A 26453-nucleotide genomic window follows, 5' to 3' on the forward strand; every position below is an offset into this window, starting at 1 on the left:
AGGAACGTGTTATTCTTAGGCAAAAATTTTAAAGTTTGTATCGTTTCATTAGCTGCCAACGTTTGCTCTGAACATGGCGACCTAAGATACCAAGAGAATTTCCACTGCCTCCGAATTACATAACACCTGTGTAACGGTGTCGCCAGCGTTAGGTACTATCTTCCCCGTTGGGGGCTGGGAGAGAAGGTGTAGGTTAGTCAAGGTGGCAGATCTGCCCGAGCGTGCAGGTGCACCGGTGGGAAGCAGGAGCAAGTTCAGTAATGGTCTTGTTGCAACCAGATTCATTTATTCGACTCGAACAGGGTGCAACGATTCTCCAGACTCATGCTGTGTGCTATCTGGATACCGGCCACTGCTGTGAACAGCGCAGCATGACTCGTACGAGGCTGGTAGATGGTGTCGCTAGCTTGGCAGTGGCTCGCACGTGTGGCGAAGGCAGTGTCATCCAGTGAGCGAACTCTGGCCCCTAACATCGGGTTGGCAGCGTCCGACGACGGTGGTTGTGCAGCACCAGGGGGTGGGAACGGGCAGCACCCACTATTGAGGAAAGCCTGCGCGCTCGCTCAGTGACGTCATGCAAAGAGTCTGGTGCCGGTTCTAGCAGTCCGTTTGGCCACATGAATAGACTGTAAAGGGATCAGGACGTCGAAATTTCGTAAAGAAATCTAATATACCTCTCTCGTCAACTACAAGATTTTCTTTCTTAAATGACTCAGCTCATTTGTCTGTAACTTATTTCTATATACTTTTTAGCCCCGACGTAAAATGTAGCTGTAATAACTTTCACTAACTGAGGCATCAGAACTCCCAAATGAATGGACCTATTTGATTGTAGTTTATTTTAAAGTTGCTTTAATGAGGACTGTCACGACTTGTTTGATGACAGTCTGGTTAGCTGTACAAAGATGGTCAGATATATATAAAGTAAAACTGCTTGCCGCCAGTGAGCTCTTTTCCACAACCATTCCTAAACTGTAAGTGTTACACCATTCGCTGTATTATAAATTGTAGATCTCGAAAAGACCTACCTAAACGTTTGCAACAGTGTATACACTACTCGCCATTATGATTGCTACACCAAGAAGAAATGCAGATGATAATCTGGTATTCATTGGACAAAAATATTATACTAGAACTGACATGTGATTACATTTTCACGCAATTTGGGTGCATAGATCCTGAGAAATCAGCACTCAGAACAACCAACTCTGGCCGTAATAACGGCCTTGATACGCCTGGCCATTGAGTCAAACAGAGCTTGGATGGCGTGTACAGATACAGCTGCCCATACAATACAAGAGTGGTGACTGGCGTATTGTGATGAGCCAGTTCCTCGGCCACCATTGACCAGACATTTTCAATTGGTGAGAGATCTGGAGAATGTGCTGGCGAGGGCAGCAGTCGAACATTTTCTGCATCCAGAAAGGTGTGTACAGGACCTGCAACATGCGGTCGTTTATTATTCTGCTGAAATGTAGGGTTTCGCAGGGATCGAATGTAGGGTAGAGCCACGGGTCGTAAGAAATCCGAAATGTAACGTCCACTGTTCAAAGTGCCGTCAATGTGAACAAGAGATGACCGAGACGTGTAACCAGCGGCACCCCATACCATCACGCCGGGCAATACGCCAGTATGGCGATGACGAATAAATGCTTCCAATGTGCGTTCACCGCGATGTCGCCAAACACGGATGCGACCATCATGATGCTGTAAACAGAACCTCGAGTCATCCGAAAAAATGACGTTTGGCCCTTCGTGCACCCAGGTTCGTCGTTGAGTACACCATCGCAGGTGCTCCTGTCTGTGATGCAGCGTCAAGGGTAACCGCAGCCATTGTCTCCGAGCTGATAGTACATACTGCTGCAAACGTCGTCGAACTAATCGTGCAGATGGTTGTTGTCTTGCAAACGTCCCGATCTGTTGACTCAGGGATCGAGACGTGGCTGCACGATCCGTTACAGCCTTGCGGATAAGAAGCCTGTCGTCTCGACTGCTAGTGATACGAGGCCGTTGGGATCCAGCACGGCGTTCCGTATTACTCTCTTGAACCCACCGATTCCATATTCTGCTAACAGTCATTGGATCTCGACCAACGCGAGCAGCAGTGTCGCGATACGATAAACCGCTATCGCGATGGGCTACAATCCGACCTTTATCAAAGTCTGAAACGTGATGGTAAGCATTTCTCCTCCTTACACAAGGCATCACAACAATGTTTCACCAGGCAACGCCGGTGAACCGCTGTTTGTGTATGAGAAATTGGTTGGAAACTTTCCTCATGTCATCACGCTGTAGGTGTCGCCACTGGCGCCAGCCTTGTGTGAATGCTCTGACAAGCTAATCATTTGCATATCACAGCATCTTCTTCCTGTCGGTTAAATTTCGCGTCTGTAGCACGTCATCTTCGTGGTATAGCAATTTTAATGGCAAGTAGTGTATTTATATTCCCGTTTTGTAGTTGCTGTGTAAGACGACTTTTAATGACAAAATTTTTTATTGAAGGTCAACCGCGAAAAATTGTCATATGCTCTCACGGACTTTCTATTAGGTTTTTTTTAGGGTTTTTTGAGATTTTCCATTAAATATTTCATCATTTTGATACAGGTCTAATAGTGTGGGTGGCGGTTTGCAAAATAGCACACTGGCGGCTAACATTTGTTCACTGTTATTGCCGCTGCTTGTTCCTTGTGTTACCGAAAGTAGCAAAATCTATTTTAAAACTTAGTCAGAGAATATACCAGTGAATTAAAAAAAGAAACATGAAAATTGGTAAAATGATGGTTCAATTATAACAACACACCCTATAGAGGGGTGATGGTTATAAGTAGTTGTATGAGTCGTTTCAAAAACCAACACTGCCATGAGAGAAATGTTCTACATATGTTTTTAGTCCACCGTTCAGCAAGTTCGTATTGACACAATTTTAATTTGAAGGAATTTCTCCTGTTAATCGTTTTTAAATTAAATGCAGTGTAATAAATGACTGGTATGATTTCTCTTTACAGTTTAAGCACCTTTCTCACAGAAGCCTTTTTTTCCATTAAGAAAATCTCACTGGCTCAAGATGAATATGTAATGGTATTACCAGAAAGTTTTGGTAGGCCATTACAGAAATGAATTCCCTTTTCTCCTTAAGTTAACTAAATTCCAATCAATGTATTCAAATAACATTAGCTCTCAAAATACAGACTCCCAGTTAGAATTTCCACACTCTAAACTGAATGCCTTTGAAGAAAGAATGTTCCCTCATTTTTAAAGCTGTATTAACAAATATATACTTTTGAAACAAACTGTTTGTGTGAATTACATGTAAATAAATTTCAAATACAAAGTTAACTTTCCATTCATCTGTTAAGACGTTTTGCGAAGTACTGTGACCTGTGGTGAAATAATTGCGAGAAATGAACACTTACCTACATTGGGCATCACATTTGGGCTGCACTGACCAGTGGCTTCAATATTTCTTCCTTCTATAATTGGGGGGAAGGAGAGGTGTGGGTGGTGTTTCAGCTGTCTTCAGTTGCAATACATTATCTGATCATCATCCCAAAACATATATACTGGTAAACTATCAGAAGCTGTTTCATTGTTTAGAAGAGGAACACACATTGCATCTACTGATCATTCTGATATGAATGAATGCAAATGAAAGTAGAAAAACTCTTTGTATGAATCAATTTATTTATTTCTTTTATATCTTCCATATACCCTTGTTGTCAATATTCACTAACACATGAAATGAGAAAAAAAATTAGATTATAGTGATTTACAATAGAAAATTATAGATGTACAGCATGAATACTAAAAGGGACAAAATAAGTAAGACTTATGGACACTAAGTCAAAACATGAAGAATAAGCACATTCTTGAGACGGAATTTTCATAATTTTAGGAATAACAATGATAAATTTTGAACAACATTAATTAAGAAACTGCTATTTCATAGTCTCTATAGTAGTATTAGAAGCTCCTTAAGTAACTGGGACACTAAAAGAATGCAAATAAAACACTTTAGCATAAAGTTTTGTGTAAGAGGAATGCATGTGAAAGCACTGCAAGTATTTACCGACTGTAAGTGTATGTTAAGTGGCAAAAATGTTTCAACTGATGTTGGAATATGCTCAGTAATGCACAAGTTGGATCTGGACACATTACTTATATTAGGTGAGTGAAAAGCAATTGTAATAGACTTCAGCTTTCTGAATATTCTTTTAGAAACAAAAAATATTCAAAAAGTGAACAGGGGGGCATATCTGCCAGTACACCTCAAATGTTTTCCTTCTTAGCATAGATGAGCCATAAAGAAAGCACGTCATGGCACAGAGCAAGAATCTGAATGAAAAAGCGCTATCATTAGCAGCCTGAGGATTAGTAGCACTAAACAGTGCTTGTCATAGAAGTGAGAGCTGTTACACAATTACATTACCATTAGATAAGGAGACCTGCCAACCATCATGCACAAAGATGGCCGTAAGAGTATTGTAAAGCCTGCCCCTACCAGCTTCTAAATTTCTAGTTCTAGTAAAATAATCACAAACATGATCTACAGAAGAAAATGTTGAGAGAATAACAGGTATAAGATCTGCAGAAAAAGTGGTAAACTCAGAAGGAATAAGTGGAAATTTTCACAGCATGCACATCTGCACTCATTACAATGACACCAGTAGAAGACAGAGGAACACCACAAACAAGAGGAAACAACAGCAAGTAAAATATGAAATCTAAAATACAATGCCTACACCCCATTTGATGGAATTTTCAATCCATGTAGAGGAAGCCACCATATTAAATAAAACTAGATTCTTAACATTCCTTCAGCAAAACATAATAGCTATATAAATTAGTGTTTAACAACTAGATATAGAATCAGAATTGCAAACACTAGTTCACTTACATGTATAACTGACGACTGGTGCAAAGGAAAGTATATGAAGTTGTGTTTTTAACCGTAAACTCAAAGGTGGTGGTTCATATATTTTTATGAGAACAGGTATTTTAATTAAACATAGAAACTCCCATACTGCATTAGGTGGAGGTAAACATTTTGATCTATCATCTGTTCATATAATAGAACATAGGCTGTCAAAAAACTTCATTTTTTTGGATGTTTCAATACCCTAGTAGTAATTTGAACTTTTTTTTTGAGAACTCAGAATGTAGGCAAGGTATGCAGCCCAGAAATGAAAACACTCATCTGCAGTGATGTAAAACTCAGTGCAAGGGATCAGGTGAAGTTAGTAGTATCTACATACATATTCTGTTGAGTTGTGACATATCTCACAACCTCTAAAGATGGTGCTGCATATCTTCACACACAAGAAGCCAAACTAAAGGAGGTGAATCATCTCCTTCAATTAAAAACCATTTATCAACAGGTGTTGACTTAGTAATATTTTGTGTACTTGTTCTGCCTCGAGGTATGTTAAATAATTTCTGTCAGACATTAGAAGAAAGTTATGTTGAAAATACTGCTAATTTGAATACTTAAAAATATCAGCTCAACATAAAATATATGAAAGTTTAAATCCCAGTTAGAACACGGAGAGTGTGACAAGGTGGGAGCAGAAGCAAATGTGAACAAAATGCTTCTTAAATTCATGTCAGTATTTAAACTAAACTTTGAATGAGCTATTCAGATAAGGCTGTATTCCACTGGATCATAAGAAAGAAAAATGTATCAGTGATAAAAAGTATCAAAAATCCTCTGAAACGCTTAGTGAGACTGCAGAGTATCTACTGAAAGGTACTGCTACTGAAGGCAAAAGCAAATCAGTTTGGAATATTACCAAATGGTAGACACCAAATATCAGGCAGAAACATGTGAATTCACAAATAAAGAACATATATATTTAAATAAACCACCCAAAGAAATCAGTGAAATGTATGTCATCACTGCAGAACTGGAAAGATTTTACAGGAGAAATTTCCAGATCCCAGGATCAGATATCAAACAAAATGGTACCTTTTCCAACAACGTAGAAAGATGTGGCATATGTAGAATGACAATTAAAAAACCCACGTGACTAGATGAAATCATAGTTTGTGTACTTAAAGAGTGTGTATATACAACAATAGCTTCTTCAATAGTGACAATGATACATTACAAATTGGCAGATTTCTCACGTATGTCAAAAGTTAAAGTAACAACTTCTGTATACAAAAAAAGGTGTTGCAGAGAGTGTAGAAAACTACAGACCAATTTCGCTCTTGTCTTCCATTTCTAGAAGAATGGGAACTGTAATTCATCACCAAAACAAATTAACTTTGTTTGTGAAAGAAGTGAGTCTGCTGTACCACAGTTTGTGTAAGTTGTTCTCAAAGTAATAAAGGAAGGTGATCAAAATGGCATTTTCGTGGCTTTGTCAAAGGCATATGGCATGTAGGATCATAAAACTTTATTGCACAGATTAGAAACACAGTGAATGAGAAATGTGGCAGAGAAGTGGTTTAAGTCATACTTGGAAAACCAGTGAAATGATTTTTAGGTTTCACATACTAAAAAAAGATTTTTATTTGACCTGTCTGCCTGCCACACCCCATCAAGCCCTCCCCTCCCCCCCCCCCCCCCCCTGTATGTATGGTTCGCCACCCAAACCCAAACTTCAACTGAGAAAGAATTAGTGTGAGATTTTTCATGTCAAAGATTAATACCTTTGATAAAAATTTCTAGTTAGGCAATCACTGATGACAGTTGTTAGCAACTGTATATTAAAATATTTATAGAAACTCTTAGCTGTAAGTAGCAATTTGGTAAGTTTTATTGCTTAACTAGTTCCTGTTTAATCTAAGTAGTTCAGTTAAGAAGTATTTGCTGATGTGGCAATATTACTGATAACAGGTTTTGTATGAGTGATTTAAAAAGAATTAAGATAAAAATGTCAATGTTACATATTAAGAGTTTGCAATTTTAGCTGAGTGTTTTTTGAAATTTATTCCCATTACCATTTCTACAGTAGTTATTTAAAAATATATTGTCACCAACCCAAACAACACTTTTCATTATTGCCTGGGATGAATGTCCGTTGCAGCAAAGCCCATCAAATAAAAAATGTCATTTTCTTGAAGAGTAACAAGCGCTACTGCACAGGCAATAGCATGTTGATTCGTACAGGCAAGAAAATCTCTTTCATGTTCTTTGAGAAGTTTGCTGATGACAATATAAATGTAGACAATCATATTTAAAAAAGTGTCTGATGTGTATTTAAACTAAAATGTTTGTTTATAGGCAACTCCTTTCAATCTCAATTTCATTAAGGCAACTCTCACACTTCAGCTTCATAATTACTGCATGAGCACAGTAGCATGCAATGAAAGCTGCTGTAATATCTTTCACTGAAAGAACATCATCTACATTTACACCTACTTCTATGTCTAATTTGTCTGTTAATTCAACTTCACAAAACATAAAACTTTCTCTGGCCCCTACTGTGATATTTCTATAGGAAGGAGAACATAAAACTAAAGGCATTACACTCTGAAAGCGAAGCTTCTTTACTGCTTCATAGATTTGTGTCACTGAAACATTGTACAAGGTGCATTCAAGTTCTAAGGCCTCCGATGTTTTTTCTAATTAACTTCTCACCCGAAATCGATGAAACTGCCGTTACTTCTCGACGTAATCGCCCTGCAGACGTACACATTTTTCACAATGCTGACGCCATGATTCCATGGCAGCGGCGAAGGTTTCTTTAGGAGTCTGTTTTGACCACTAGAAAATCGCTGAGGCAATAGCAGCACGGCTGGTGAATGTGCGGCCACGGAGAGTGTCTTTCAAGGTTGGAAAAAGCCAAAAGTCACTAGGAGCCAGGTCAGGTGAGTAGGGAGCATGAGGAATCACTTCAAAGTTGTTATCACGAAGAAACTGTTGCGTAACGTTAGCTCGATGTGCGGGTGAGTTGTCTTGGTGAAACAGCACACGTGCAGCCCTTCCTGGACGTTTTTGTTGCAGTGCAGGAAGGAATTTGTTCTTCAAAATATTTTCGTAGGATGCACCTGTTACCGTAGTGCCCTTTGGAACGCAATGGGTAAGGATTACGCCCTCGCTGTCCCAGAACATGGACACCATCATTTTTTCAGCACTGGCGGTTACCCGAAATTTTTTTGGTGGCGGTGAATCTGTGTGCTTCCATTGAGCTGACTGGCGCTTTGTTTCTAGATTGAAAATTGGCATCCACGTCTCATCCATTGTCGCAACCGACGAAAAGAAAGTCCCATTCATGCTGTCGTTGCGCGTCAACATTGCTTGGCAACATGCCACATGGGCAGCCATGTGGTCGTCCGTCAGCATTCGTGGCACCCACCTGGATGACACTTTTCGCATTTTCAGGTCGTCATGCAAGATTGTGTGCACAGAACCCACAGAAATGCCAACTCTGGAGGCGATCTGTTCAACAGTCATTCGGCGATCCCCCAAAACAATTCTCTCCACTTTCTCGATCATGTCGTCAGACCGGCCTGTGCGAGCCCGAGGTTGTTACAGTTTGTTGTCACACGATGTTCTGCCATCATTAAACTGTCGCACCCATGAACGCACTTTCGACACATCCATAACTCCATCACCACATGTCTCCTTCAACTCTCGATGAATTTCAATTGGCTTCACACCACGCAAATTCAGAAAACGAATGATTGCACGCTGTTCAAGTAAGGAAAACGTCGCCATTTTAAGTATTTAAAACAGTTCTCATTCTCGTCGCTGGCGGTAAAATTCCATCTGCCGTACGGTGCTGCCAACTCTGGGACGTATTGACAATGAACGGGGCCTCATCTGAAAACAATGCACATGTTTCTATCTCTTTCCAGACCAGAGAAAAAAAAAATCGGAGGCCTTAGAACTTGAATGCACCTCGTATTGGGAACCTGCAAGCAGTATTTACTTTCCAAAACGCCACTCAGGCACATCTTTTTGAAGCTTGGCTGTCAGTAAATAGGTCATATCTAGCTCTTCAGTAGAATATCGAGCAATTTGTACAATGACATATGTTGTATAAGGAATAGCAAAAAATGTTTCTTTTGTAAGAAACCCACTCTACAGTCCCTTTGCTTTCCACACATCAACCCAGACTAGAAAAATTAGCAAAAACTACATATAAACACTTGTCAATGGATTCATGTAAGGATTCTGCATGTGTTGCCTTTTAAACACTGATTTCACATTCATGACATCAAACGATTTTGTTATTACTAAAATGTATTCTGCAGTTGATAGTCCATGTCTCAAATCAAATTCATCACTAGATACCTCAAGGCCCTCTGACACATGTCAACTGAATATCTGCAACACCAGTTTCATGCTCTGTTTCTCAGATGATGTAGGGCAAAGTGATTTAAGAGAAAATGTATCCTACACAGAGTGCTTGGATGTGGCATTTTCATTAATGAATTGATATGTAAAAAATTTATGAGCATGAGAGGATATCGAAAATAGCAAACAACACACTACAATAATGTAGAACTATACCTATGATTAATTTCTTGACATTTATAAGACCAACCTGTTCATATATAAAGTCTACCATCTCCTATTCACACTCCTGTACACTGTCTTTCAGCACTCCTATACTGTCTTTCACTATCTCCACTGTGCTGTCTACACAACTTTCTGAGTGCCCACAGTTTGTCTCTGAAAACTCTGTCTTCAAAAAACACACAAAATCTCTGTTTTTTTTTTTTTAGTCACACTCCACTTGTAGGGCAATTCCACTTCCTTGGTATGTAACATCAACTCTTCTGAGGAACTCAAGCTGAAAGTGTCTTCATATTCTTTCTGGGAAGCTAAACTACATTGTAATGCTGCACCTAACTGCTCATTTTCAAGCCTCTGCTTTTTCTCTCCTGGCCCTTCACGTATGCTTTTTTCCTTTGAAAGTTGGGAAGGACTGTTTGGGAGTAGTAATGGAACTGCATCTGGCCTCAAATGTGGTTTTCGAAGGAGGCACTTAATAATTGACCAATTCTTTCATCCACAATTTGTGTTTCCCTAATAACATCATCCTTGTGGAAATGAACATTACATACCTGTAATTAAAAATGAATAAAAAATTTTAAAAAGTGCCTACAAAAAATGTAATGACAATACTAACAGTCTGAAAACAATTTATGTATATAAAGTTAGCTTCTTGTTCTAAAACACAAATAGACTCCCTACTCAAACGCAGAGATATAGTCAAGTGATAAATGTGGCCATGACAAAGTAACTCTATAAACCAGTAACACTACAAAATCACAACACATGCAGTCACATCCCATGGCAACAAGCTCTTCAACAGATGGTGAAATGAAGAAAATACTTGTCCCATCAATAATTACAAACATTGACTAATGTGTGTAGCATTATTCAATAACAGTAAATTTTTTTTTTATAATTCTGCCTTGATGCTCATATATTCACTAGAGCGGAAGCTAATACATTGACAGTTATGTGCCACCCATTAGGCTAAACATGAGCACACAATTGTTTTCAAGTACTTTAGTTGTGTATCTATAAGACAGCATTGTAGGCCACTGGCATGTATCTGCAATTCCAGACCCAGAAAGTAAGAGTTTGTGAAATACACAAGTTTTTTAAAAATTTTTTGCATGTGTTTTCACAGTTTCTTCCATTGCATTTTTTGATGGCGTATTAATCCATTCATGTACTCATTCGCTTCTCCTTTCTATGATTTTAAAGCAAAATATTTATTTGTGCATTGTAAAGTCGGAAGCTTATTATATTCACTAATAGTGTCATTCCCTGCGCTGAACTTCAAATTCCATCAATAATTTATTAAAATAAGTGAATTATACGCTGGTTTTACTAAATTTTAAATTTCTGGGTATACCACATACTTTGTTTTTGAACAGGCAACTTCCTGAAGACTTTAACAAATGGCTGGTTCAAATGGCTCTGAGCACTATGCGACTTAACTTGTGAGGTCATCAGTCGCCTAGAACTTAGAACTAATTAAACCTAACTAACCTAAGGACATCACACACATCCATTCCCGAGGCAGGATTCGAACCTGGGACCGTAGCGGTCGCTCGGCTCCAGACTGTAGCGCCTAGAACCGCACAGCCACTCCGGCCGGCAGACTTTAACAGCAGAAAAAAACAGAATTGCATATTAGAGTCAGAATACATCCAAACTTGTCTGTATCTTACGTGCATATACTTAATCATAAACCTACTTTTATTCCTAACAACAAACAGCAGAAAGAGGAAGTGTAAAGATATACTGAGGTATTAAACTACTTAAGTATGACTATGCTTAGGCTATACTGCTTGAACATGCAGACTACAGAATTCAGATAACCTAAACCGGCTAAATTTATGCAGTTCGATCTTATATATTAGTCAAAATGTCTCTGACTTTCCACACTGCGTAAGTGCCTATTCCTTGTTAGCACACGTAATCTCTTTTAAGAAGTAAACAAACCAAATACTCACCCTTGAACCTGAAGAAGGAGTAAAGTTATATCTTCAAATACTCGACTACGTGCATTGATGCTGCACGCAGAGCCGTGTAGCAAGCACTCACTTTGATTGATGCGGACTGGTGCTAATGGCTGATACAGTGCCCGGTGATTCATTGTCCCGGATTACGGTAACATCGCTGTTTGCCTAACGTCGCCGTGCCGACGGGTGTCGTAATACTACTTTCAGCAATCTACGGCGATTATGCTGTTATAATATTTCTGACTCTTGAACCCATGATTGTTTCACTGTCATCATAAGAACATTGCGGGTTAAAACAGGCAACTGATGTAACATCAACGTATTCATCGGTTTTTCGGAACCGAGAGAAACTACCACGTGTAGGTTAGCACAGGCCCTACAGTTCGGAGAGATTCTATTTTTAACTGACGCGGAACCAGCGTAGCATGCCACACCTCGACTGGCTACTAGGGTACGGCTTGCACACCAAAATCGATAACTTGATTATTACTTGCGAATTAAAGAAGACTCCAAAGAATAATGTACAGACGCGTAACATGCAGGCAGTGAGAGCCGGTGTGCACACGCCAACCAGGAAGCAATTAGGAGCCTGGATATTCGTCTTTCCGGCAGTAGCGTGATTGCATATTGGCGCAAGTTTGGGAGCAATGCAGACTCATTATTTTTCAGGAGAATCATCTCCATGAAAAGTATTCTTCTAGTGTATATGGAATATACTACTGGCCATTAAAATTGCTACACCACGAAGATGACGTGCTACAGACGCGAAATTTAACCGACAGGAAGAAGATGCTGTGATATGCAAATGATTAGCTTTTCAGAGCATTCACACAATGTTGTGACACCTACAACATGCTGACGATGAGGAAAGTTTCCAACCGATTTCTCATACACAAACAGCAGTCGACCGGCGTTGTCTGGCGAAACGTTGTTGTGATGCCTCGTGTAAGGAGGAGAAATGCGTACCATCACGTTTCCGACTTTGATAAAAGTCGGATTGTAGCCTAACGCGATTGCGGTTTATCGTATCGCGACATTGATGCTCGCGTTGGTCGAGCTCAAATGACTGTTATCAGAATATGGAATCGGTGGGTTCAGGAGGGTAGTACGGAACGCCGTACTGGATCCCAACGGCCTCGTATCACTAGCAGTCGAGATGGCAGGAATCTTATCCGCAAGGCTGTAACGGATCGTGCAGCCACGTCTCGATCCCTCAGTCAACAGATCGGGACGTTTGCAAGACAACAACCATCTGCACGATTAGCTCGAGGACGTTTGCAGCAGCATGGACTATCAGCTCGGAGACAATGGCTGCGGTTACCCTTGTCGCTGCATCAGAGACAGGAGCGCCTGCGATGGTGTACTCAACGACGAACCTGGGTGCACGAATGGCAAAGCGTCAGTTTTTCGGATGAATCCAGGTTCTTTTTACAGCATCATGATGGTCGCATCCGTGTTTGGCGACATCGCGGTGAACGCACATTGGAAGCGTGTATTCGTCGTTGCCATACTGGCGTATCACCCGGCGTGATGGTATGGGGTGACACTGGTTACACGTCTCAGTCACCTCTTGTTCGCATTGACGGCACTTTGAACAGTTGACGTTACATTTCAGATGATTTACGACCCGTGGCTCTACCCTTCATTCGATCCCTGCGAAACCCTACATTTCAGCAGGATAATGCACGACCGCATGTTGCAGGTCCTGTACGGGCCTTTCTGGATACAGAAAATGTTCGACTGCTGCCCTGGCCAGCGCATTCTCCAGATCTCCCACCAATTGAAAACGTCTGGTCAATGGTGGCCGAGGAACTGGCTCGTCACAATACGCCAGTCACTACTCTTGGTGAACTGTGGTATCGTGTTGAAGCTGCATGGGGAGCTGTACCTGTACACGCCATCCAAGCTTTGACTCAATTCCCAGGCGTATAAAGGCCATTATTTTGGCCAGAGGTGGTTGTTTCGTGTACTGATTTCTCAGGATTTATTCACCCAAACTACGTGAAAATCTAATCACATGTCAGTTCTAGTATAATACATCTGTCCAATGAATACCTGTTTATGATCTGCATTTCTTCTTGGTGTAGCAATTTTAATGGCCAGTAATGTATTTCGTCTGGTTGAAGATCTTTAATCTTCGTGAACACATGACCTTCTGATTATGATTTCGTTATTTTCACTGATGCCAACGTCATGAATAAAATGACAGACGTCTTTGGTAAGGCACAGTAATACTCCAGAACAGGGCGAACAAGCATGGTGTAAGCAGTCACTTTAGTAGACCTGTTGCACCTTCTAAGTGTTCTGCCAATGAATCGCAGTCTTTGGTTTGCTCTATCCACAACATTATCTATGTGATCGATTATTTGTAACTGTAATCTCTAAGTATGTAGTTCAATTTACAGCCTTCAGATTTGTGTGACTTATCGCGAAATCGAAATTTAGGTGATTTCTTTTAGTACACATTTGAACACACTTTCTTTATGCATGGTCAATTGCCACTTTTGCCAACAGACAGGTATCTTATCTAAATCATTTTGCAATTAGTTTTGGTCATCTGATGACTTTATAAGATGGTAAATGGCAGCATCATCTACAAACAATCTAGTAGGGCTATTCAGATTGTCTCCTATGTGGTTAATATAGGCCAGGAACAACAGAGGGCCTATAACACTTCCTTGGGGAACCCCGGACATTACTTCTGTTTTATTCGACGACTTTTTGTCTATTACTACGAACTGTCAGCTTTCCGACGGGAAATCACGAATCCAGTGGCAAAACTGAGACGATATTCCATAGGAACGCAGTTTGGCTAGAAGACGCTTGTGAGGAGCGGTGTCGAAAGCCTTCTGGAAATATAAAAATATGGAATAAATTTGACATCCCCTGTCGATAGCACTCATTACTTTATGAGTATAAAGAACTACTTGTGTTTCACAAGAACGATATTTTGTGAATCCGGGCTGACTATGTGACAATAAATCGTTTTCTTCGAGGCAATTCATAATGTTCGAACACAGTATACGTTTCAAAACCCTACGGCAAATCGACGTTAGTGACATGGGCCTGTAATTCAGCGGATTACTCCTATTTCCCTTTTTGGGTCTTCGTGTGACTTGAGCAATTTTCCGGTCTTTAGGTACGGAACTTTCTGTGAGTGTGTGGTTGTACATAATTGGTAAATATGAAGCTACTGTATCAGCATTCTCTGAAAGGAACCTGAGTGGTATACAATCTGGGCCGGAGGCCTTGCCTGTATTAAGTGATTTGAGCTGCTTTGCCACACGTAGGATTTCTGCTACTATGTTTCTCATCTTGTCAGTTGTTCTTGATTGGAATTCAGGAATATTTACTTCGCCTTCTTTGGTGAAGGAGTTTCGGAAAACCTTGTTTAATAACTCTGCGTTAGTGTCACTGTCATCAACGACTTCACCATTGTTATCGCGCAATGAAGGTATTGATTGCGTCTTGCCACTGGTGTGCTTTGTGTATGACCAGAATGTCTTTGGGTTTTCTGCCAGATTCCGAGACAGAATTTCGTTGCGGAAATTGTTAAAAGCATCTCACATTGAAGTACGCGCTGTATTTCGAACTTCTGCAAAACTTTACCAATCTTGGAGATTTTCCATTGTTTTAAATTTGGCATGCTTTTTTGGTAACTTCTTCAACAGCGATCTGACCCGTTTTGTGTACGATGGGGGGTCAGTACCATCACTTATTAATTTATGTGGTATATATCTCTCAATTGCCGTCGATACTATCTATTTGAAATCATTCCAAATCTTTTCTAAGCTTATGCGATCAGATCGGAAGCAGTGGAGACTATCTCTTAAAAAGGCGTTAAGAGCATTTTTATCAGCTTTTTTAAATAGATGTACTTTACGTTTCTTTTTGATGGTTGTAGGTGTTACGGTATTCAGCCTAGCAGTAACTGCCTTCTGGTCAATACTCCCTATTTGTCCAGGATTATTTGTTGCTAAGAGGTCAAGTATGGTTTCGTAACCATTTACGCTTCAAGTGGGCTCGTGAACTAATTGTTCAAAACATTTTCTGGGAAAGCATTGAGTACAATTTCGGATGACGTTTTATGCCTGCCGCCGGCTTTAAAATATACTTTTTCCAGCAAGCCGAGGATAGATTGAAGTCACCACCGACTATAATTGTGTGAGTGGTATACCTATTTGAAATGAGACTCACATTTCCTTTGATCTCTTCAGTAATTATATTTTCTAAGTCGGGGGTCGGTAAAACGATCCAATTTAGTCCGACTGTCAAGTATAACATCCACCCATACTACTTCGCAGGAACTGACTAATTCAGTTTCACTACAAGGTAAACTACTTCTGACAGCAGCAAATACTCCACCACCAACTGCATTTAATCTGTCCTTTCTGAACACTGTTAGGTCATCTGAAAAAAATTTGACTGAATTTATTTCCGGCTTTAACCAGCTTTTCGTACCTATAACTATTAAAGCTTCAGTGCTTTCTATTAGGGCTTGGAGCTCTGGATCTTTCTCAACACAGCTACGACAATTTACAGATACAATATCGATCGTTTCTACGACTACCTTACAGTGTTTTACCTGCCCCCTATCTGTGGTTTCCTGTGACCCTCTAACCTAAAAAACCGCCCAGTCCCTTCCACACAGCTCCCGCTACCCGTGTAGCCGCTTCCTGTGTGTAGTGGACTCCTGACCTATTAAGCGTAAACCGGAAACCCATCACCTGATGGCGCAAGTCAATGAATCTGCAGCCTACACGGTTACAGAACCGACTGAGCCTCTGATTCAGAATCTCCACTCGGCTCTGCACCAAAGAATCACAGTCGGTTCTGTCGACAATGCTGCCCATGGTAGGCTCCACCTTAATCTCGCAAGAAAGACTGGCAGTATTTACCATTTCTGCTAACCGCCAAAACCAGAGAGTATCTCCTCTGATCCAAAGCAACACACGTCATTGGTACAGATATTGGCCACCACCTGCAGTTGACTGCACCCTGTACTCTTCATGGCATCCAGAAGCACCCTTTCCACATCCAGAATGACTTCCCCCGGCATGCACACGGAGTGCACACTGGCTTTCTTCCCCTCCTTGGCAGCCTTGTTCCTAAGAGGCCCCATTACGTGCCTAATGTTGGAGCTCCCAACTAGCATCAAACCCACCCTCTGTGAATGCCCAGACCTTGCGGGCCGAGCTATAGGACATCTGGCTCGGAGCTGTCCTTCAAGTAACCGATTTGTAAAAGTTGTAAACTTTTAAAAGTTCGTTGTGTCACTGTGGCGCCAATTACTGATCGATTTGCTGCTGCAGATGCACTACAATGCGCCAGAGCCATACGTCGAAGACAATGGTCTCCCCTCTCGGTAGTTCAACGCGGCTGTCCGGAGCCCGGTCTTCTTGCGACCGTACATTCTAGTGACCACCGCTGCTAATCATGTTCAGTGGCTACATTCCTGCCAAGTATTTCTGAAGTATCGCAGAAGGAAGATCCAGCTTCTCGTAGCACTATTACATGACATCCTTCAAACTCAGTGAGTTGCTGACAATGGCGTCTTGGTCACCCTAAAGGCTTTCTTGACTAACATCAGCTCACCACGTCCAGTCTCAAAGGTAACTAACGCCCACGACTGTTACAGCAATTTTTTAAAGCAAACCTGATTTGTATCCTAAATGTGGCGCTAGTAGTACCACTCTTATGAGACTGGCACGAAATCTGAATGGTCATCATCTTTCAAATGTAGAAACACGCCTACCAACATTCATTTACGTCGCAGGACCTAGTTTTGGTGTTGTGATTTCTTTTATGTCGGTGTACTGTGCTGTGCCATTGCGTAAATTGGTGAATCACGCGTTTTCTAAACACACACGAAATGTTGCCTTTCATATACACACCGCTATCATTTCTTGTGTCCAGGTTGCGAGTACCTTATAATTTCTTTTACTCCTTATATGTATTTGCCTGGTATTTACGCTAATTTCCTATGCTTTTAACTCACAACGCCACTTCGTACGTGGTAGCAAGATTGACTATCAAGCAGAATTTAATCTACAAAAATGAACCACAGAGTTAAAAAGACATAGATACCTGGTAACTAAATATGATGAAGCCTAATGAAGGTGTTTTCTCAATTGTTAGGACATCAGAAGAAGCACATCGAACACGTAACGAACGGAAAAATTCACACTGGAACAGACAAAAAATGACTCGCTTACATTTGATTCTAATAAAATACGTACATCTCAAATGCAAGTGAAAGTAAAACGTTAAACTGTTAGGATAGGGTCTCGAACGCTTCGTTAAGCAACACAGCTTTCCAGCATCGCTTAGGAGAGACAATCACGCCTACGTGACAGAAACATAGAAGCCTAGAGGGGAAATACAAGGAATGGGGCCATTAAATCACGTCGTGAAGGGTAACCAGGAAATGGATTCAGTAAGGTCGTGCTTTTCTAGGGATGAACAATTGATCCCGGAAAGGATGGAGGCGGACACACGTCTGGCAGGAGGAGAAAGCGGTTGCTTGCGTGACGTAGGAACGAGGCTCCCTTCGGATGTCGTTACAATGTGTCAGGCGCAGCTGAGACCCCCAATTAGTTCTGTAAATGATGTAGAGACACCACATGTGAAGACAAAAACTATAATTATAAACTTAATCACTACTGGATCACTGAAAGACTGTCGACAACGTTTCACAGGCACATAATACCGGATTAAATCAGTAGATCTAAAAATAACAAGGGCGCAACGCGGCAGAGGATTCTACTTTGTGCGGAAACTTCTGGCGCACGTTAAAATAAGAAAAACAATTCATCTAACATCAGTAACATTGCACTGGGGAGATATAAGATGTCCAAATTTTCTAAAGCAAATTTTACGTTAAATTTTGATACCTCAACAGCACAGGTAATCAACTGCAGGTAAGGTAACGTCTAATGAATGTGTTATAAGTAAAGAGGTATGTTTTGTGTTTCTCATATTTGTTTCCGCCTTACGTTGTAGTGGTGGACGTACTTGTATTGCAGTACTACAGTGGCGAGGAGTCGATTGGCGGCAAAGCAGTACCAAGTACCGCACCGTGTAAACGACCGCGGCGCTGTCCTCGCCAGCATCAGCGGGAAGTGGCAAAGAATAACAATTTGATTGTTAATGGTGGAGGGGAACGCTGCTCATTTGCTTGGAAAAATTATTCCGATTAATTTAGCATGAGCAGATAGGCAGTATCGTTTTAATTCGGGTAGAGATCGTATCGTTTTGAGTCAAGGTCTATTCTGTTTGGACACGAGTTGAAGTTTATTCAGTCTTCTTTCGATCGAAGAGCATGCGGTAGTAGTGGGCAGCAGGCAGTTGGCCACTGGATTTGGGCTAACGTGCCAATGATTTTTTTCCAGTTACAGCCTATCAATGCAGGATGGCATAAATGTTTTTACCGTGAGACTGTTTACGTGATTGTGTGTTGGGATCTGAACATATTGAAGGTTAAAGTGAAAGCGATTTCCTGAGGGTGCTTTTTCTTTCTTCCTTCTTTTTTTTTCCGAGAAGATGTACATTTGCATCCTGGTTTTACGATATTTTGTATGGATCGGATAAATAATGTGCATGTCGTTCTCGCTCGAGGCTATTGCGGGAATATTTGCGGGCAATGTGGGAGAAAGTACCTCCATTGTTAGATCGTTCCACGATGTTTGGCAGTCACAACATAAGTGTGGGCGGAATTTTAGACGTTTGCAACAATAAAGCAGTCTAATCTACTGAAAAAAGTGAAGTTACGAGTGTCAAACGTAACGCCTTTGGTTCACACGGTACATCTGTCTAACATCTGATGCAACTCTGTAGCTTACTTTGTTTAAATATCAAAGGTTAAGTGCGTGGCCATTAGTGATGTTCGTTTGATTTGTTTTTATATTCCGTCCGCTCAGAAGGGAGTTGCCTGTCCTCGTAACATAACCATGAACCGTGCTGCAGAAGAGAAATAAAGTATTGTTTTCTACAATGTGGAAAAGAAAGTGTCCTGACTTATCAGTAAACTGAACACCACATACTCATTGCCAAAAGAAAGAAAGAGGGAAACAAATATTTAAATAAAAATCAGCAGTTTCAAGAAAACGTATTACGTAAAGCAATACAGAGAGAACTGCAACATAGTTATAATCTATAATGTTTTGGTAAGAGGCAAAGGTATTTTAAGTTTACTATTGATTCAAAAAAGTTATTTAAGTGCTCACGAGATATTAAAAGGTGATATTTAATATTCTGTAAAGAAAAAGTTCCAGAATATTTAATTATAGGATAAGAGAAATATTTAGGAATAGTTAATGTTACGAAATATTTTCTTTGGTAGCAAAGAAAGAGATTAATGATTATCAGGAAGTCAGTCAATGGTTATATCGCTGTCGTGTAGTTACGTTCATCGCTGACGATAGAGGAAAGATTAACAATTTACTCTCTAAACGAGAATAATTAGCAATGAATCGTCGTATGATATTGTAATAAAAATATTAGGATCACTTATTTAAAGAGCATTGCCGTAAAGGAACTGGATTTTGTAAGTATATAATTCGTGTTACGCTTAAGTTTCAGGAAGTTAGCTACATAATTCTGCGTAGTTAAAAAAGTACGCAGGAGAAAGCCGATTAGTATGACTTATATTAAATTCTAAATTTAAAAGATTTAATAGTTATTTCGAGTTTTAGTCCCGAAACGGGTCTTTTGTATAAAATCCAATATTATTTTTTCATAATAGATTTTACGTTGTGATGACGGAAAGATGTTTAAACAAATTACGATACTGTTAAATTGGTACGTCATTTGTTTGACATTAGTAATTGCTCGAGAGGTATTTCACTAAGTATTTTCGCTATAAAGAAAAGAATTTGTTACGAGCTAATTGAATTTTTCTCGAAAAAATTATCATTGTCGAATACTGTTTTCTCCAGACGAACTGGGTATACGTCAGATCGCCATAAGCGTGTTACATAAAATCTAGAAGGTTATGCATAATTAAAGCCAACGTCAAAGTTACCGTGAGTAATGAAATATTAGGACTGCAGGCGCGATTACATTGCAAGGTTCTTCGATCTTCTAATAGAAAAGTAGTCAGTAAAGCGTGTTTTTCTTACAGTGACAGTACAAACTCACGCTACATTTGAAGTTGGAGTGACTTGTACCAAAGTGCTGCTGTATCAGTTAACACGACTCTGGAATATAATAAACCTGACATCAGATAAAGTCCTGTAGAGTTTTATCTGCCGTTGCTAAATACGATTTATTCATGTGTGTAAAAAACAGCGACGTAAGACAAGGTTCAACACCAGCTATCAACAGAAGTGTACGCAGAACTGCTACATTCAGAGTAGACGATTTGTTCACTAGATTCTTTCTTAGAATGGTGCTTGTGTTAAGAGCAGTGAACATTACATCGTACTACGCGCTGTAGAAGCGTTTATCGAAAATTGAATATATCTAACAAAATACGATGTACCGAGCTTACTAGTGCATGTGTTCGTGTATGCTTGTTAATTCACTAACACTGTAACCTTGAAACAAAGGACAGCAGGTGTTCGTAGTGAATTGTTAACAAGGCCAGTGGTAGAAAGTTATTCAGATATATTTACTTGACGTTTGAGTAAGGCGTCCCTTATGTGGATAGCGAGTGATTTGTCTATCCATAAGTGGCACAGTACAAAGTCTGCCATTCAAGCACGATGCGTACTATAATGGACGTGACGCGATTGCTGAATTCTTCTGTGTAATTTATATGATTCGCCGCGATTAAGTGAACCGTTTCTCTAAATTTTAATAAAATTGACCAAACCTATACGAGTTACGTTGACCTAAAACATACCAAAGTCGAACGGTCGTCAAACTTTAGAAAAGTTACTCAGTTGCATCTCTCTAAACTCGGTAGACAACAGTAATGTACTTCCTGGATAGAAACTGACCTTTGACCTATGGGAGGCGTCAACAAACTTGACCTTGACCTCATGAAGTAGTCATGTCCCTCGCCCCTCACCTCCCCCTTACTCCTCTGGGCCCACCCGACTTGCATTTCCAACCAATCACAGCGGAATATTAAAAAATGAAAGAGCCAGTCAAAAAATTCAAAATATTGCAACTAGCTCTATTGTGGTTTATAGTCCACACTCTCCCCTTCTTTCCAACAAAAGCATTACAATGAGACAGCCAGTTAGAATACGTTTTTATAAATAAATAAAATAAATTAAAAGATCTAAGTAGCGCAGCTGCGCTTTGTACACCTACCCCACCCTTCCTCTCCACCATTAAAAAGCACTCTCCTTTCCACTCCTCTCCTGTCAATCATGGTGTGGTGATAAAATGACGCCAGATTTACACTAAAAAACTTACGTGACATTCACGTGAAAGTCAAAGATGTGCATTATTCACGTGAAAGAGAAAGATATTCATTATTTTGGAAAGATACGTACCTCTTTAGTTAATCGGCGTAACATTAAAATGATACGAAAAAATGGCGCAAAGTTGCATTACTTCACTTGAAAGTCAAACATATTTGTAAGAACATATCTCTGACATAGTATTAAGATGATGCATAAAAGTGGTGCCTCGGTGCTTTATTTACGTATAAAAATGTATTATTTACGAAAAATGACATACTGAATTGTGTACACAAATATGACTGCATGTCATGTGTCAAATACTGCCACACATGATCTCACTCATGCAAAGTAATCTTTTCTCTCTGTAATTCACTCATCAATGACTGTACTCCTCAAATACACATATGATTCTGTCTCTCAGGAGATAAAAAATTACCTCAATTTATTCAGAAAAAGCATAAATACGACTATTTTCGGTTTTGTTTTTGGCAGTAAATCACATATACGTATATAATACCTATTAAGGTGTGTCAGCACAGTTAGTCAGTCGCAGATGCGAGACAGAGAAAACCAGTGTGGGAGATATCTCTGCAGGTATCGGCTATACTAATAATACATACTGCTCAGTCGGTTCTGTTAAGGGAAAGAGACACCTAATAATATTATGCTGCATAACGTAAACAAATGACACAGGAACGGAAAGGGAAAAAGTACGGTTTACATAAAATTTATTATAATAGTTTTTTTCATAGAATGTCCTTACATAAACCATTTTTTCATTTATCTACTTTATTTACAGTTTTCACAGTACATTTCTTACATTTTTACAGGTATTTCCATTATTTACATTTTACAGCTGTTTACATTTTTACATATATTTTACAGATATTACATGTTTTACATTAAAACAAATGTCAATGTATTACTAAATTTCCATTAGGGAAAAGCTGTATTCACCTCAGGATACAATTTACAGGTATTTTCATTATTAACAGTTTTACAATATTTGTATTTTTCTAGACTTATTACATGATTTACGATCCTTATCATCAGTATCTTTCATACGGTAGTGAGCCCATGTTGCAGTATTGGCATTATCTAGAAGATACCAATCGTTTATCGTCTTGTACGGATAAAGCAAGTTTATGTTGTCTAATAGTAGAAACAAATGTTGCTTGGATTTTGTCACGTTCTGCCCAGTCAGTTTTTCAGTATCATCTAATAAACATTGATCATGATGATGATGATGATTAGGTCCCATACTCTGAGGAGTGTAGGGAACAATGCGGGAGACCCGCACCGCCGACTAGGCAAGGTTCTAGCGGAGGTGGTTTGCCATTGCCTTCCTCCGACCGTAATGGGGATGTATGATGATGATGAAGACAACACAACACTCAGTGATCTCGAGGCAGGGAAAATCCCTGACCCCACTGGGAAAATCGAACCCGGGACCCCGTGCACGGGAAGCGAGAACACTACCACAAGACCACGAGTTGCTGGCTAATAAACATTATCAATAAAAATTATCGGTAAGTTGTTTTCCTAATGAGTGTTCCGTCCCTTTTACTCTACACGTTATGCACTGTGTCTCAGGTTCCAGAGTGTACATTTTTTTTCACTCCTATGAATTCAGTAATAATTTCGTCTGATAAGCCATCTATCATTAAACCTACTTTCTTGTTGTGGACACGTAGTATGTTATAAATGTTGTTGGCAGGGTAATCCAAAGTGTCTAACCACCTATGCACAACGTTTTTAATAACATCATAAATACGAGGGTTATTCGGAAAGTAAGGAACAATCGATTGCGAAATGGAAACCACAGTGAAAAGCCGATGAAGTTTTGCACAAGTGTGTTTGGCAGTGTCTCTAGTATGCCCGTCGATCGCATTACGTCGTTCTTTTTAGTTCTGAGCACACAGAGAGCACATAAAGATACCTAGAACAATAGTGTCTCCCGCCAAGTACAACGGCCTGGTGAGTAATTTCGCCTGAAGCTATGCTGCCAACATTACATAACTGTCGTGCACTGACTTCTTCAAGACAATTCTCGGCCGCATCCTGCAGTGGCAATGAAGATGCTCCTGCATCGTTTTCAGTTGTAAATGTTTGATTACCCACAATACAACCCGTAATTGTCTCCCCCTGAGTTTCATCTCTGCTCACTTGAACCGCTGGCTATGAAGACACCATTTTGGCACAGACAACGAGGTGTAGGCCAGCGTAGAGAATTTGCGGAAAGCGCTGGCGGCTGACTTCTATAACGAGGCTATTGGAAAGTTGGTACAACGCTACGACAAACGTCTAAGTCGAATCGGCGACTATGGAGATAAGTAGTTGGAAGTTGTAGCTAACTGTTGCAAACAAAACAGTTTAGATTTTCATTGTGGCTTCCATTTCGCGACCTATTGTTCCTTGCTTTTCAAACAGCCCTTGTATTTAAGATGCTTATGTGATATATCTGTGTAGGTGTAACACATTTCAACATTTTTTAGTTCATATTTCTTTAACATAAAGCCATAAACAATGTTGAGTCTGCTCATTTCAATTGCAAATAAATTTTCATTAAATAAGGTGTTGCTTTTGAAATTCGACCTTGAAATCAGAGTAGCAGCTCCATACGTACCTTTCCAACCTGTTACCGGTTTCACATAACTCATTTTTCTTACATTTCGAGTAGTATGCCCGAAAACACTATTATTCATGAGTTTGAATAAATTTTTTTCGAAATCGTTCTCTGCATTCTTATGTTTCTTGGCATTAATATCCACGTACGGTTTCATCCAGTATGATTAAAGCAGTTCTGATATCCGATGCATTTTACATAGACTTTTCTTGAGATATTGCTTTCAATTGCATTAGTGTATCATATAATTTTACTTATCATATAACTTGGAAATGAGCTTCCTTGAAATGCAAAACTCGTTCATGCTAAGTGGTGGCACAGTTTTCTTTCAAAATAATGGTAGATCAGACTGAAGTTCCTGTAAATTTTCTAGGTACTCACCATACACCTCTAAAATACCGTCTAGGTTTGAATCGTCATGTACAATCATTACATCGAAACACTTGACAGGCACAGTGTGGCAGGCGTTGCATCATGACCCAATTGTAAAGATTATTAACATCTAGGTATGTACACTGAAGAGCCAAAGAAACTGGTACACCTGCCTAATATCGTGTAGGGTCCCCGAGCACGCAGCAGTGCCACAACACAACGTGGAAAGGACTCTACTGATGTCTGAAGTAGTGCTGGAGGGAACTGACACCATGAATCCTGCATGGCTGTCCATAAATCCTTAAGAGTACTAGGGGTGGAGTTCTGAAAAGCACATTGCAAGGCATCCCAGATATGCTCAATAATGTTCATGTCTGGGCAGTCTGGTGGCCAGCGAAGTGTTTAAACTCAGAACAGTGTTCCTGGAGCCACTCTGTAGCAATTCTGGACGTATGGGGTGTCGCATTGCCCTGCTGTCCGTCGGAACGCACAATGGACATGAACGGATGCAGGTGATCAGACAGGATGCTTACCTACGTGTCACCTGTCGCAGTCCTATCTAGATGTATCAGGGGTCCCATATCACTCCAACTGTACATTACAGAGCCTCCACCAGCTTCTACAGTCCCCTGCTGACGTGCAGGGTCCATGGATTCACGAGGCTGTCTCCATACCCGTACGCTTCCGTCCGCTCGATACAATTTGAAACGAGACTCATCCGACTAAGCGACATGTTTCCAATTATCAACAGTCCATTGTCGGTGTTGACGGGCCCAGGCGCATCGTGCAGTCATCGAGTGGACCTACGGTTCCGAAAGCCTATATCGATGATGTTTCGTTGAATGGTTCGCACGCGAAGACTTGTTGATGGTCCAACATTGAAATCAGCAGTAATTTGCGGAAGGGTTATGGTTCTGTCATGTCGAACGATTTATTCAGTCGTCGTTGGTCCCTTCTTGTAGGATCTTTTTCCGGCCGCAGCGATGTCGGAGATTTGATGCTTTACCGTATTCGTGGTATTCATGGTACACTTGTGAAATGGTCGTACGGGGAAATCCCCACATTATCGCTACCTTGGAAATGCTGTGTCCTATCGCTCGTACGCCGACTATAACACCACGTTCAAACTCACATAAATATTGATAACCTACCACTGTAGCAGCAGTAACCAATCTAACAACTGCGCAAGACACTTGCTGTGTTGCCGATGGCAGCGCCGTATTCTGCCTGTTTATATATATATATATCTGTATTTGAATACGCATGCCTGTACTAGTTTCTTTGGTGCTTCAGTATAGTATAAGACTTATCCTTAGTTTCATCACAGTCAGCCATGAACCTGTTGTTTGCAACTGTGCCTTTATTGGAGCCATGAGCAATACCACCTATGATGCCGCACTCAACAAATTGTACTTGCTGAGTATTGGCAATAAGTTGCAGTTTTTCTTTAGTGGTTTTCAGCAATGTGCCTCAAGCCAAACCAGGTAGGTCACCTAATAGTGGATCTGATTTGTATGTTTAAGTCAGAGCGTGCAAACGTTTTCAAACTCATCGGCAAGAAGCAAGACGTTGCTTTCTAAATGCTAGTCGCAGTAAATTCCCAAGTTATTGTAATCAAATAAGCTCCACACTTTTCTTGCTGTCTGAGAAATAGCCCGCTTTTTATT

The sequence above is a fragment of the Schistocerca cancellata genome, chromosome 6, assembly GCF_023864275.1.
Source record: "Schistocerca cancellata isolate TAMUIC-IGC-003103 chromosome 6, iqSchCanc2.1, whole genome shotgun sequence".
Lineage (NCBI taxonomy): Eukaryota > Metazoa > Arthropoda > Insecta > Orthoptera > Acrididae > Schistocerca > Schistocerca cancellata.